Raw genomic sequence first — 15,399 nt, forward strand, 5'->3', positions numbered from 1 at the left:
CAGACCAGATGTAACCTCGCCCAATGAAGGAAGATCAAGGGATAATCCTGGAAAACCTGCATGGAGCATATCATGAGTATCTTGACCCCCAGAGGCGTGAGATACTGGAAGAAGTCGCCACCCTGAAGGGGTTGCTTGATGAAGATTAATTTGACTCCCCGAGATCATCTATTGAATCTGTAAATGCCTTGGAAGAAGGGATAATGGGTTTAGACCTAACCACTCTAATTCGGCCCATAGGGAGCTCCTTGAAGGAGTTAAAGAGAATTTGGAGGGATGAGGTGCATCTCATGTGGTAGATGGACCTCCCAGTAGAAGCCAGAACCAATATCAGCAATTTCCTAAGAGACATGTGCAGAAGAGAAATGATTGAAGCTCAGCCAACACCTATTCACGGCAGAAGCCGATACGCTTGAAAGAGGAGAGCGAAAAGGATGATGGTATGTGTCTATTGTGCAAGAACCAACTGCAATAGAAAATTCAAAGAAGGTGGACAGCAGTGTGATCGAGGGAAGGGAATAGCTATCGACCATTGAACGATGAAGCTGGAATATCTAGAGAATGGGTTAGATAACTTTGGGCCTCATACGCAATTGAGAAAGTTCGGGTTCACCGATTATGAGATCAGCCACATGAAATATGTGGAAAACTCAGAAGATGAAGAAGAATGCGCTAACTCGATGGTTCACATTCAACACATTGCGGGAGATCCACCTGAAGGTAATATGAAAATCATTGAAGAGGTCACACCAAGCTTGATCCAAACCGTATCTGTGCTGGCCATTGGTGAGACTCTCTCTGGAGACACTTTCTTTATCCAGATGGGAGGAAGTACCGATGACAGTGATGAAGAAGACTTCTAGTCATACTCTGAAGATGAGTTCTTCGTTGAAACTGCAATAAACAATATCAGAGCAAACAATGATGGGATGAATCCAACTGATCTTATCCAACCCATACCTCTGAGAAGTACCCTTGGGAAGTGGAAAAATGACTATGGGCTTGCATTCCAGCTCATTTCTGACCCATTATCCTTTCTTGGCCTGAAAAGAATAATCAACTGCATGGAGGCCTAAACGAATGCATACTTGCAGTCTGTCATATCCATCTTGCTCAGAATTTAGTCCTCTTTATAGCCATGGAAAGAAAAATGGTGACTTTACGTGTAAATTTGGACATGCAGCTCCTGATAGTCCAGAATAGCACAAAATAGCCCAAAAACTTGAAAAGCACAAGAAAGCACCAAGTAACTCAGTCCAATGTGGTAAAATGCATGCTTTATGCCCTAAGATTTCACACATAAATGTGCTCATCAACCGCATCTTCCAATTCTTTTAGGACTTGAGGTAATGGCTATTTCTCATTTATTGGTTGTTATTGTTATATTTCTTCCAGATAGCTTTTGTCTGAAAGTACTGCCTTAAAGATCATTTGGTGATCTTATCGACCATTCTATGGATCCCCTTGCTTCAAATGGAAGGGACCAAGCCCTTGGCCCACAGATTTCCTCATACTGGTTGACAGTAGGTTCTTTCTCCATTTCAGATGCTTCGCTGGGCAGTTCACTACCAGTGCCTTCATTCATTACTTCGTCGTTCAGACTTTCATTGGACATTTCTTCATCTAACTGTCCTTCAGAACCTTGATGACCTGGATCCTCTTCTTCTTTCCTATTGCTATCATTAGGGTGAATTCCTTTTGTTGGATCAAAGTATGGATCGTCGGTATTAACATTACCGACCCAATTTTCCCATTCTTCCATCATTCTTGGTAGACCTGCGTAGGGGAAATCATCCGAGTATAACATAGGATCTTGGGATGGATTCCCAAAGAAATCGTTTGTTAAGGCAAGATTCAACTAAGCCATGTTCCTCAGCTCATGCAACAGTCTCTGAAGCACATCTTCTTCTACTGATAATTCTATCTTTTCCATTTGTTCTGCCAAATGGCCACAAACCATGTTCGGGAAGCTGGAAGTAGGTTCGTAAATGATGTCATGGGTCGTGGATATTAGCTCAAGGATGTCTTGCACTTGATGGAAGATGCTCATGCACCATCTATCAAAGTCTTCTTCTTTGATGAACCATGCTCTTCTTGGATTTTCGGGAGACCTTTCTCCCTCACTACTGCTAGTTCCCTCAAAGAAGGCATTTCTAATCAGTGGTGGAGATCTACTGCAAGTATAGGACTATTTTGGTAATTTTCCAATCTTGAAGAGAGAGAAGAGCTGCTACCCACATGGGGGGAACCCACACTGTCAAGCTTCCACGATTTTTTGGGGTGCACCAGTGTTCCACGATTTTTAAAGGGTGCACCCTCCACGATTTTTAAAAGAGGACAGCTTGGGTATTTGATTTATTGTTGAGAGGAATCCTAGTCATCACCCTTATTCTCTCTCTCCTCCAACTTTTCAAGGGCACTTTTGGGATTTGACTATGGATAGATTTCTTTTGAAAAATATTCTCTTATCCTTGGAAGGTTGAAAAGTCAAAGATGTCTTGATCTCATTGCTTGGAGAAGACACCTACGAAGAAAAGGAAGCACATGAATAAATTAGAAAGTTACTTTTTGAAAAATAGAAAGTTTATGTAGCTAAGATTTATCTCTCTCCTTTCTATTTTTTCTCTTTTTTTTTGGGATTCAAGTAATGTAAAGGAGGAAGGAGAAGATAATATTCTATTATCATTGGATTTCTCTCTCCCATACTCTCTCTCCTCCACATTTTTTATAAGGAGAGAGGCCCCAAAACTGTGGAGGCCTCTCTCCCTCTTCCCTCTTTTCCCTACTCCTCTCCTTCCCCCTATAAATACCCTATCCTCTTGGGTTATAAGAGTGTGTTCAGCTTTTAACTCAATTCCTTAGTGAAATTTTCTCTTCTTCTCCTTCTAATTTTTGGCTTTCTAAGTTTCTAGTTTGATTTATGAGCTTAGTTTAATGGTTGTAATAGGTTTAATTCATGCTTTAATTTCAATTTATGTCTTCAATATGATTATAATATTTTAATTCGAGTTTAGTTTTAAAGCTTTCTAGTCTAAGTTCCTAAGTATGTAAGAAGACTAGGAGATTTAGAAGAGAAAGCCATGCAAGGATTAATCAAGTGTTCAAGCTTCATCAAATTACATTCATGCAAGGCCTAGTTAATTCATGCACTTTCAACATTGGTAGAAGGGAGTATCAAGTTCTTATTTTTATTTTTATGTTCTTCTTCTTAACCTCTTAATTCTTCTAGTTTCTAATTTCGTCTTCTTATTCTTTACCTCTTTCTTCTTCTATTAGTTTAATTTTATTAGTATTCTCATCTCCATTAATCCCTCCGTTCTATTAGGAATTTTCATTCTCCATTATTTTTTTTTCTCATTCTCTACCTCTCTAATTCAATCATGCTTTTAGGATTTTATTTTTTAATTACTATTATCATTATGCATTATGTTAGGATTTTAATTTAATTATTTTTGTTCTAATTTCAGATTTGGTAGCGCCATTTCAAGTGTGGTAGAAGCAAGTAATTTCAGTCCGGTTCAAGCACCTTCGGGTTTCAACTCTTTAATCTCTTAATCTCATTCTTCCTTTATTTTTTTTCATGTGGTTGTGGTGTGTGGCTGCAATTTATTCCTTCGAATCCGCGTTAGTATTGATAGATTAGATGCTTATGTGTTAGGACGCCAATTCAATTTGCTAGATGCTTGTGAATTAGGATACATTAATTTAATTATCGTTAGTTTAGTTTAACACTTTAATTTGGTTCACTTTGCATTGCTTTAAAGTAAGTAAAATAGAGTGGCGTACATCTCCTTGAGTTTGACCCGTAGCTACGATTGATCCCTACGCTTGCGGTTAATTATTTTTTACAAACAAGTTTTTGGCGTCATTGTCGGGGAGATTATTGTCCACTTTATTTTTCTGATTTTTAAGTAATTCAAAGTGCTTTATTTTCTTCTCCTTCTCCTCTTCTTCTTTAAAAAAACAAAAAAAGTTTTTGAAAACCTCATCTTGTTTCTCTTCTGTTTCAAAGACTGTGTGCCCAATCTAAAGTCCTTCATATGCCAAAACCCTACTTCTTTTGGTGTCCCTCATAGGATTAAGTTACCTATGACGCTACATCTTGACTTGGTTGGGTGGATTGACATGTGACTTATCTTTGGAGGTGACCAACTTTGATAACAGGAAAGCGACATAGTGAGTGCTATTGGAAACAGAAACGTATAGTAGTCCTCCCTCTACATCAGAATCCATTTGGAGTCACCCGTAGGTGGCTCTTGAAGACTATACGGGTTCCCTTGATGTCAACCTATATGGCAACCTTACAGCTTTGGAACCACTGTTTTGATTCTTAAGGGGCAGATGCACCATCTACCTTGGACTCCCTCTTGTTCTTGGTGATTTTCTCTAGTCTTTTATTTTTCTTTAATTTTTCTAAAGGAGACCTCATATATGTTTAGGTGGCTACAGTGTGGACTTGTGATTTATCCAACCGTCTTATTAGAATACCACCTTCTTCACCACCTTTGACCCAACCTTTAACCATGGGTGACCAACAACCCAAGACTCTTAAGGATTGGTTTTACCCTACCATGCTACACAACCTTCTTGCATCAATTTGCCAATTGCTACAGGGAACAACTATGAACTCAAGACCCACTTCATCAGTATGCTACCCCACTTCCATGGGATGGCTAATGAGGATGCCTATCTTTTCCTTAGGGAATTTGAGGAGGTCTGTGTTCTAATTAAGGTTCAAAATTTAATTGATGATGCAGTGAGGCTTCGGTTTATAACCTTTGCCCTGAAGGACCATGCCAAGAAGTGGCTCTATGGACTGCCAACTAATTCCATTTCTACATGGGATGAGTTCACCATTGTCTTCTTGAGAAAATTTTTCCCTCTTCACAAGACCAATAAACTCAAGAGTGACATACTCCAGTTCAGGCAAAAGCCACATGAGTCCTTCTCTAATTTCATGGAAAGAGTCAAGGACCTCCTTTTAGAATGCCCTCACCAAGGTATTGATTTGTGGCAACTCTGCCAAATTATTTATGAGGGCATAGACTTTCAGACCAAGCAGATTTTAAAATCTATGTGTCCTGGCTTTACCTCTTTTACTGATGGGAATGAGGCCTGGACATTCTTGACCAACTTGGCTGAAAAGACTAGGGAATGGAAATCCACCCAAGAGGCTGAAAGGACCACTAAGGGTTACAACATTGATGATATACCGGCCAAGGAAGCTAAACTGGATAGCCTCATCAAAAGGTTAGAGTCCATTGTCCCTATAAAGCCTATACCGGTTAACCTGGTCAACCATGTGTCAATATACAGTTTGTGCCATACACCTGGACATCTTTTGGAGGAATGCCCCAACACCTTTGTGGGTAATTCCAACACTGCGAATGTAAGTGCTCTCTACCAACATGATCTATATAGCAACACTTACAATCCAGGATAGAGAAATCACCCTAATTTCTCCTGAAATTAAGGGAACCAAGCAGGCCCACTTTCACAATCAAGGCCAGCTTGGTCTCCAAAGGCCCAACTTTGCACCACAAAATCAAGGTATGTCTCCTCACCCCTTTCCCCCTCATCCTCATTTAGAACCCACTATGAATTCTGCTAGGCCACCTCTCCTTGCACCTTATCAGCAACCCCCCAGGATTTATCAATACAGGAGAAGTAATAAGAATGAGTGAGATGAAAAACAGGATAGCCCTTCTCATGACAAGCCATAATAATATGGAGAAATAACTCACCTAGCTTGTCACAATCCTACATGAGAGGGAACCAGAGTAGTTGCCTAGCCAACCTGAGCCAAATCCTAGACATCAGGCTCTAATACAGCAAGGTACCCAAGCTCCTCAGCTCAATGTTGCACTAGGCCAAAAACATCAAGGGCCCTCCAGCCAGGTAAATGCAATATATACTTTGCGGAGTGGCTTTGAGTATCAATAGGTTAGTACCGCTCAGTCTTTACCATCTCATACTCCTATTGATTCTCTCCCTTCTAAAGAGGCCGTTGTAGTGCATTTTGTTCCTGGTTCGTCTGATGAACCTGAACAGATTCCAGATGATTTGGTTGAGGAAACCAAAGATGATTCTATTGAGAAAGAGAAAAGGACCACCCCTAAAAGGGTTTATACCCCACCTACCCCATTCCCGAAGAGGTTGGTTAGCAAGAAGTCTCCTTCTATGGAGAAAATATTGGATGTTTTTAAATAGGTTCAGGTGAATATTCCTCTATTGGATGCTATAGCCTAGGTCCCCACTTATGCTAAAGTCCTCAAAGACTTATGCACCCAAAAGCGGACCACCAATGTGCCCAAAAAGGCATTCTTGGCTGCTAATAATAGTTCTCTCATCGCACAGCCAATAGCAGCCAAGCATAAGGACCCAGGTAGCCCCACCATCTCTTGCACTATAGGCAACATCACTATTGATCATGCCTTATTGGTCCTTGGTGCAAGTGTGAACCTAGTGCCTTATCTTGTCTACCAACAGTTGGGATTGGGAGAGTTGAAACCCACTAGAGTCACTCTTCAGCTAGCAGACAGGTTGGTAAAAGTTCCTAAGGGGATGATTGAGGATGTCCTGCTAAAAGTTGGGGAATTCATCTTTCCTGTGGATTTTATTGTGTTAGATACCCAACCTACCGCCAACTTTAAAGACCAAATCCCAATTATCTTGGGCAGACCATTCCTTGCTACCAGTAATGTCTAATCAATTGCAAGAATGGTCTCATGAAATTATCTTTTGGCAATACCTCTATGGGCTTCAATGTGTTCAGGTTGGGCAGGCAACCTGATATGGATGAATAGGTACATGTACTTCAGGGATTCCCCGATGAGGTTAAGACTTTTTTTGAGATTGATTTTGATTCGGGATTTCAGGACTGTACAAAGGAATTGGAAGGTGTTGATGATACCACCTTATCTGAGGTCTGGAACATCCAGCCCCTTGGATCCCTATCCACCTCCATTCCTAAGCCCTCCAATATTGATCAATTCCTAAGCCCAGATAATTGTCATTCTGAGGATTGTATTGTCCTGTATGTTGATTGGTCCAAACTTCCTAGGTTTGATGATTTTATTGAGGAGGACAATGTTAGTCGTGATGCTCTTCAAGCATATTATCGTGATCCTTATTTGGCAACCCAAGTTATGGAAAGGGCGGATAAATTTATTGCTAGGATTGATTTGAGTAAACCTCCCATTTTTTATGATTATCTTGATGAGGTTACTAATATTCATGATCCTTTTGATGCTTACTGCGACCCATTCTTGGTTGGTTTTTGCGATAATGACATACATTCTGCATTGACCATAGGAGGGAATGGGAGGATTTGTCTATATGGACTATTTTTCATTGCCTTCATTCTCCACAGTCCCATGAGGATAGATTTTCTTGTTGGATATTTATCATTTGTGCTTAACTTCCATGTTATTTCTCGCTTTACTAAAATTCATGGTTGAATATTTTCTGATTCTGAAGCTCTTTCTACATTTACCGGCCATGGATTGAGATTTCTGTTGCGGCCCCTAGCACTTTTTGTAGAGCTCATGACTCTTCATGATCCTCCTTGTTGATTATATCTGGTAAGCCCCTTCATCTCCTCCCTTGTCCTTCTTCTTTATTTTTTGCATGCATTGAGGGCACTGCATGAATTAAGTGTGGGGGGGTGTTGGGCTTAATTGGTGAAAGAGGGAATTAGGTGCCCTAGCATGCGAAATAATAAAAAAAATCCCTTTTCAAGGACGGTAATTGGTATGTATCCGATGATGGGGATTGAGTTAGAAAATATGAGCATTATTTCATTTGATGGCTAGATTCCTCTATGTGTTTTATGGCCCCTTTGATCTTTTGGCTAGTAGTTGAGACCAATTTATTTGTGACAAGGCAAGGCAAGGCATGAAAGTGAAAGTGAATGAAAAAGGAAAAAAAAAGAAAGAAACAAGAAAAGAAAGTGGAATTCCTTGGGACTAGATAGGGCACTGTTGCCTTAGGAAGCAGGGTGACTTGTTCGAAATTCCTTAGAAGAAAACTCTAAAAACTCTGCATCAATGTCTCAAAGTCTTTATAGATATATGTAAAAAGCAAAGCTACCAAATATTAGGGTGTCTGGTGTATGCTCCACCATGTCATTCAGGGAATAGTAGTGGAGTATAAATAGAGTTTACTGTTGAGAAAGAAAAGCTACAGCCTTAATGCCTGAAAAGAAAGTATGGTAAAAAATGCTCAAAGCCTACGTCTTTGGTTCCATCGATGCTATGAGTGGTTTACCTGAAGGTGAGTAGTGTTTAGAAAATATGAGAAGATCCCTTAATCTTGATACACGCTTGTTGCTTGAATTGATGTGGGGTGATAAAATTCAAGTGTGGGGGAACCTTTGGCTCCTTGATCTTTAGTTGAGCACTTTTAGGGCTTCTGTGCACTATCCTACTTATGCCATGATTAAAATTTACGGCATTCTTTCTTATTGAATTTTGGGTGTACATTCACTGCAAACACCCATGAGACTAAACTCGTCCATTAAGGGTAACCTAGGGGTTCAAAGGCTTATTGCACATGCTAAGTGCAACCGTGATTCCTACGAAAGTGAGTTAGGATTTTTTGCATTTTAGATTAGTTTTTGTTTTTGTTTACTTGAGGACAAGTAACTTTCAAGTGTGGGGGAATCTAATGAGCACATTTATGTGTGAAATCTTAGGGCATAAAGCATGCATTTTACCACATTGGACAGAGTTACTCGATGCTTTCTTGTGCTATTTAGGTTTTTGGGCTATTTTATGCTATTCTAGACTATTGGGAGTTGTATGTCCAAATTTACATGTAAAGTCATCATTTTTCTTTCCATGGCTATAAAGAAAATTAAATTTTGAGCAAGATGGATGTGACGGATTGCAAGTATGCATTAGTTTTGGCCTCCATGCAGTTGATTATTCCTTTCAGGCCAAGAAAGAATAATTGGTCAGAAATGAGCTGGAATGCAAGCCCATAGCCATTCTGCCACGTCCCAAGGGTACTTTGACATTAAAGAAGGCATTTCTAATCAGTGGTGGAGATCTACTACAAGTACAGGACCATTTTGGCAATTTTCCAATCATAAAGAGAGAGAAGGGCTGCTACCCACATGGGGGGAACCCACACTGTCAAGCTTCCACGATTTTTTGGGGTGCACCAAGGTTCCACGATTTTTAAAGGGTGCACCCTCCATGATTTTTGAAAGAGGACAACTTGGGTATTTGATGTATTGTTGAGTGGAATCCTAGTCATCACCCTTATTCTCTCTCCCCTCCAACTTACCAAGGGTACTTTTGGGATTTGACTATGGATAGATTTTTTTTTTTAAATATTCTCTTATCCTTGGAAGGTTGAAAAGTCAAAGATGCCTTGATCTCATTGCTTAGAGAAGACACCTACAAAGAAAAGGAAGCACAAGAATAAATTAAAAAGTTACTTTTTGAAAAATAGAAAGTTTATGTAGCTAAGATTTGTCTCTCTCCTCTTTGTATTTTTTCTCTTTTTTCTTGGGATCCAAGTAATGTAAAGGAGCAAGGAGAAGAGAATATTCTATTATCTTTGGATTTTTCTCTCCCACACTCTCTCCCCTCCATGTTTTTTAGAAGGAGAGAGGCCCCAAAACCGTGGAGGCATCTCTCCCTCTTCCATCTTCTCCCTTCTCCTCTCCTTCCCCCTATAAATACTCTATGCTCTTGGGTTGTAAAAGTGTTCAGCTTTTAATTCAATTCCTTAGTGAAAATTTCTCTTCTTCACCTTCTAATTTTTGGCTTTCTAAGTTTCTAGTTTGATTTATGAGCTTAGTTTAATGGTTGTAATAGGTTTAATTCATGCTTTAATTTTAATTTATATCTTCAATATGGTTGTAATATTTTAATTCTAGTTTAGTTTTAAAGTTTTCTAGTCCAAGTTCCTAAGTGTGTGAGAAGACTTGGAGATTTAGAAGAGAAAACCATGTAAGGATTAATCAAGCTTCATCAAATTACATTCATGCAAGGCCTAATTAATTCATGCACTTTCAGCTTTGGTAGAAGGGAGTATCAAGTTCTTATTTTTATTTTTATGTTCTTCTTCTTCTTAACCTCTTAATTTTTCTAGTTTCTAATTTCTTCTTCTCATTCTCTACCTCTTTCTTCTTTTATTAGTTTAATTTTATTAGTATTCTCATCTCCATTAATCCGTCCATTCTATTAGGAATTTTCATTCTCCATTATTTTTTTTTCTCATTCTCTACCTCTCTAATTCAATCATGCTTTTAGGATTTTATTTTTTAGTTACTATTATCATTATGCATTATGTTAGGATTTTAATTTAATTATTTTTGTTCTAATTTTAGATTTGGTAGCGCCATTTCAAGTGTGGTAGAAGCAAGTAATTTCAGTCCGGTTCAAGCAACTTCGGGTTTCAATTCTCTAATCTCTTAATCTCATTCTTCCTTTATTTTTTTTCATGTGGTTGTGGTGTGTGACTGCAATTTATTCCTTTGAATCCGTGTTAGTATTGATAGGTCAGATGCTTGTGTGTTAGGACGCCAATTCAATTTGCTAGATGCTTGTGAATTAGGATACGTTAATTTAATTATCATTAGTTTTGTTCAACACTTTAATTTGGTTCACTTTGCATTGCTTTAAAGTAAGTAAAATAGAGTGGCGTACATCTCCTTGAGTTTGACCCATAGCTACGATTGATCCGTACGCTTGCGGTTAATTATTTCTTGCAAACAGCGGTCTCGCTCATGTTCGCTCTGGCAAAAGATTTGTGCGAAAGTCCTCCAGCATCTCCAGACCATGGAAGTGAGGAGTATCACGAATGGGCACAAGCACATGATAGGTTGTACCTGTATAAGGTTCCAAAAGTTAGCCAGTGAAATCTTTGAAATGATCCAGTAGATGATGCCAGTCGGCCTGCGAAAGCTTGATGTTGACCAACTTATTGGACACCTCTGCAGAAAGCAAGAGGCCCTGTTTAAGATCTTGCAAAAGGCCCAAAGGACGATCGTTGCCTTGAAGGCAGAAAGCAAAGTCACTCATCCAAGAAGGAAGAGCCCAATGGTAGGAACCCTTGTGATAACTAAAAGTAACCTAGAAGATGACGAGCTGTGCCTAGTAGAGCTCATTATCAAGGGAAAAGAACCTGAAGTATCAAAGACCTGGAGTGGAAGAAATTTCAAAGATAAATGTCTGATTGTAGAGAAACCGTATGCACCTGCCTTACTGCAAAGCAAGTACGAGCTAGAAAATCAAGTGTTGAACCAACTAAAGAAGATACAAGCCAACATCTCTGTCTGGAGGATGTTGATGGCCTCTCCGCCACATCAGGAAGCAGTCCTGAAAGCACTCAACAAAGTTCAGGTACTGATAGAAATGGGCCCAGAAGAGCTTTCAAACATTGTGGGGGCTACCTATACCACGTATTCTCTCTCATTCTCCGAAGATGATCTGCCACCTGGAGGGAAGAATCATAATCGGGCATTGCACATTACCGTAGAATGCAACAGGAACTGGGTCCCCCAAATCTTGATAGATAACGGATCAGCTCTCAACGTCATACCTCTCAAAGCTGCAAGCTGCATGGGGCTAGACCTTACTCGTATGAAACCCTTCGCTCAGACCATCTGAGCCTATGATAACACAAGAAGAAAAGTTCTGGGAGTTTTGACCACTGATATCTGAGTCGAACCTATCCAGTTCACAGTAGAATGTCAAGCATTATTCAACATGTTATTGGGGTGACCCTGGCTACATTCTGTAGGGACAATAGCCTCAAGCCTGCATTAGAAAATGAAGTTTATCCATGAAGGGAAGATGATCACTATCTTTGGTGACCCAGATTTAGTCCACACCTTAGCAAGCATTGAGGTAGGAGTAGAAACTCCAGAAGATACCCAGCTAGGTGGATTCGAGATTGGGGTAATCGGTGTGACAACCTCAGAAGTAAGAGAGATAATCCCATTCGGATACCCATCCACATGGAGTCAGTCAACTGTGAAGATGATGAACATTATGGAATATTTCTCAGGGCTTAGACTGGGAAAGAATCAGCAAGGGATTCCAGAATTCCCTGAATTTCCAACTTACAGCAATCATTATGGACTGGGATATGAAGAACCAAGAAAGAAAGGCAAACTTGAAAATAGCTTGAAATGTGAGAAGGCGATCACTGCCATGGGACCATCTCCATATTTCAAAACTCTAAACAAGTATTTTGTCAAGGAAGGAGAGAACTTCCCATACTGTGGCAACATTGAGCCGTGGTTTGATCACGACAAAGGAAGCCTCCAACCGGGATTTGAAGTATTCTTTCAAGACAACATCGACTGGGTGGCACTAGAAGTGGAACAAGTAAAATTGAAAGTTGCTGAAGAAGATTTGAGCATCAGAGAATTGTTCGAGATAGGCATGATTTCTGTAGGGGATGAAGAAGGGCCGAAACCATTCCGAGTATGTCTCTTCTTCTTCTTTCGATTCATCTTCCGATGATGAGGATATCCTTGAATACCATCACTTAATAAAACAACTAAAGCAAAGAAAAGCTGAGCCAGTCCAAGAGGACACATGTCTCATAAATTTGGGAACAGAATAGTATCCTCGAATGGTTAAAATCGGCTCCTCACTCGATAAGGAGGAAGTTGGTCAGATGATAGCCCTGTTGAAAAAATTTCAAGAAGTGTTCGCATGGTCCTATGAAGACATGCCAGGCATCGATCCAAGGATAGTACAACACCAACTGCCCACTTATCCAGACGCTCGGCCTGTCAAATAGAAGCCCAGAATAATGCGGCTTGAATGGAGTGAGAAGATCAGGGAGGAAGTCATCAAGCAGTGGAATGCAGGATTTCTCCAAGTGGCACAGTACCCTCAATGGTTGTCCAATATTGTCCCAGTCCCCAAGAAAGATGGAAAAGTACGAATGTGCATGGATTTCTGAGATCTCAACAAAGTCAGCCCCAAGGATGACTTCCCATTGCCCCACATTGACTTGTTGGTAGATAACATAATAAAACATGCCCTATTGTCATTTATGGACGGATTTTTTGGGTATAATCAGATCAGCATGTGTCCAAAGGACAGAGAGAAGAGAGTGTTTACCACACCATGGGGAACCTATTGTTACTGTTGGAAAACACATTCCTCCATAAACTAATTTTGATGATAACAAACATTAAGAGTAATACTAATAATCCAATCTTTAAGCAAAGTTCATAGTCAGACGTTGGGAGCATCAAGCATCCAGGAAAGACTTGATCAACGGAGCTCACAACAGAAGAGTTAAGGAAAAGAAGAAATTTGAAGATTGAGGAACATCTTCTAAAGGAAGCCAAGACAAAGACTCTCCAAGAAGATTCAAGTGCATTAGAACACATTTCATTACATGTGCATATCACATTACACACACATTGCATTCACATGTAAGAGACCCTAGGAGGAACTCATTCCCATGCCCTAGACTCAAGAAACATGGCCATTAAAGTGTTAGACAAAAACCTATGAAGTCCCCAAGCAAGCTGGACCAAAAATCCCCTTGACAGACAATCAAAAAAATAGGATGACTATCTGTCGGTCGACCTACAGACTCTGTCGGTCGACCTACAGAATATAAAAAATACAGGCCTGTTTCCAGTAGCCTGTCGGTTGCAACCGACAGATCTATCGGTCGACCGACACCTGTAGGTCGATCCATAGGTCGACCGACACCTGTAGGTCGATCCATAGGTCGACCGACAATTGACCTACAGCCCCAAACTTGGGCTCAACGGCTAGTTTTCAACGGCTAGATTTTTTATGGTCGACCGACAACTTTTATAGGTCGACCGACAGTCTAAAAATATGATAGTTTTATATCCGTTGGAGAACAAACAAACTCCAACTTTTGGCTCTATAAAACACATCCAAACAAGGAACAAAACACATCTTTTTGATAGAAAAAGTGCATTGTACATTTGAGAAGGTACAAAAGTGAGAATTTGTCATTGAGCTAAATTATTCAATTCAAGCTCTTCAAAGAGATATTACCAAGCTCTTAACTCTCCACTCTCTCCAACTCATGCCATCAAGGAGAGTCATCTAGGAGACTTAAGGTGCATCACTCTCATTCATATCATTGAGCACCATCACTCAAAGGGTAAAAGTGTCACTACTCTTTGATAGGTATTTATACCAAACTTCAATTGTATTTACTTGTTTATACTTTTGATTTGATAAAGCATTGTTGTATTAATCTAGACTGTACTTAGATTAGTACAAGGACCCTCTCATCCTTAAGAGATTGAAAGGATACTCTTGTCCTGAAACTAAGATTGTAAGGACCCTCTTATCCTGTTAAAAAAAGTTGTAAAGGTGTCATTTCCCCACCTATTGTATTGAAAGGGAAATACTAGTGGAATTCTCTCAAGGTTGAGAGGAGTGGATGTAGGCTAAGTTAGCCGAACCACTATAAATCTTGTGCCTCATTTACTTCTACTTTTTGTATTTAATATAAGTGTGCAACCAATCGAAAAAGAGGCAAAATCCACTAGTGGTAACCTATTCACCCCCCTCTAGGTTACCCAACAATTGGTATCAAACCGGGAGCTCAAAACTAAGACCATATTGTCTTTATATTGTGCTAAAAACGATCCATGACATCATCATCATCTACACACCAAATTGAGGGGCTCAACACTTCTAGGCCACCATACTTTGATGGTGAAGGATTTGCCTACTGAAAGTGTAGGTTCAAAAATTATGTGTGTGCTCATGATATTGATGTATGGACTGTGATTGAGGAAGGTCCCTTCCAAATCACAAAAGAAGTTGGAGGAAGAATTGTACCTAAGGAGAAATCCGAATGGACACCATCGGATAAAACACACATACAACAAAACTACAAAGCTATTGCATTCCTGCAATGTGCTCTTAGTGAAAAAGAATTCAATAGAACTAGTATGTGTAACACAGCTAAGGAGATGTTTGATACTCTTGTGGTTACCTATGAAGGAACATCACAAGTTAAATAACTCAAGATTGACAAACTTGTTCATGAATAAGAATTGTTTAAAATGCTTGATGATGAAAGTATTTCTAACATGTTTACTAGGTTTACTAACATTGTTAACAAGTTGAAAAGCTTAGGAAAGGAATACACCAAAGCGGAGAATGTAAGGAAGATCTTGAGATCACTACCCTCCAAGTGGAGACCAATGGTGACCGCCATCAAACAAGCAAAAGATCTAGAGGTTCTACACATGGATGAATTGATGGGTACTCTACAAACCCATGAAGTTGAACTCCTTGAAGATGATAAAGTCATAGAAGTAAAAGAACTAAGGAGAAAGTCCATCGCACTCAAGACCTCTTGCGAATCCGAAGAAGAAGAAAGCGATGAAGAGGATATAGAGAAAGAAATCTCTCTAAT

The sequence above is a fragment of the Telopea speciosissima genome, unplaced genomic scaffold (assembly GCF_018873765.1).
Source record: "Telopea speciosissima isolate NSW1024214 ecotype Mountain lineage unplaced genomic scaffold, Tspe_v1 Tspe_v1.0023, whole genome shotgun sequence".
NCBI classification, from domain to species: domain Eukaryota; kingdom Viridiplantae; phylum Streptophyta; class Magnoliopsida; order Proteales; family Proteaceae; genus Telopea; species Telopea speciosissima.